This window comes from Triticum dicoccoides, chromosome 5B, assembly GCF_002162155.2.
Source record: "Triticum dicoccoides isolate Atlit2015 ecotype Zavitan chromosome 5B, WEW_v2.0, whole genome shotgun sequence".
NCBI classification, from domain to species: Eukaryota; Viridiplantae; Streptophyta; class Magnoliopsida; order Poales; family Poaceae; genus Triticum; species Triticum dicoccoides.
This window is the reverse complement of record NC_041389.1, coordinates 183,925,275-183,926,013: the sequence shown is the minus strand read 5'-3', so window position 1 is coordinate 183,926,013 and position 739 is coordinate 183,925,275.

Sequence of the window (739 nt, the reverse complement as noted above, 5' to 3'; positions counted from 1 at the left end):
ACAAGGATTTAATAGGGGACACAACAATCACTTTTAGATCTTCATCATTATTTTCATGGAAACTAGAAGAACACACTTTTACAAAGCAATCTTTCTTAGCACGCAACCTAGTTGTTCTTTCTTTGCACTCATCAATGGAAATTCTCATAGCTTTGAGAGACTCATTGATATCATGCTTAGGAGGAGTAGATCTAAGTTTCAAAGAATCAACATCAAGCGAAAGTCTATCAACGTTCCTAGACAAATCATCAACTTTCACTATAAAAAAAAGACACATCCGTGACATTTTGGGCCGGACGAAAAAAAATTCTGTCATACATATGACACTTCTATGACGATAATTGTGACAAAACCCGGTATCATCATAGATGTGGTGGGCTCCTACTTCTATGACAAAAAATCATGACAGAAAATGGGCTTTTTGTCCTGGGTGGGCCAGAGACGCAGCTGCATGACATTCTTTGGGCCGTCCATGACGGAAAAAACCGTGGTAGAAGCGAGGGCGAGGAAAATTTCGGGGAGTTCCCGGTTATGGTGGGAGGTCGGGGGCTGAGCAATGCGCGTTTCTCTCATACACGTATGCGCGTGTGTGTGAGGCGTTGGCTCTAACTGAACCCGAGCGAGGCGTTGGGCTCTAACTGAACCCGAGCGATTGCACTACAGGCTACGCGTTACTGAACCCGAGCGATCGATGGCTGTTAACTGAACCCGATCGAGCGATTCCTTCGCTACTGCTGCT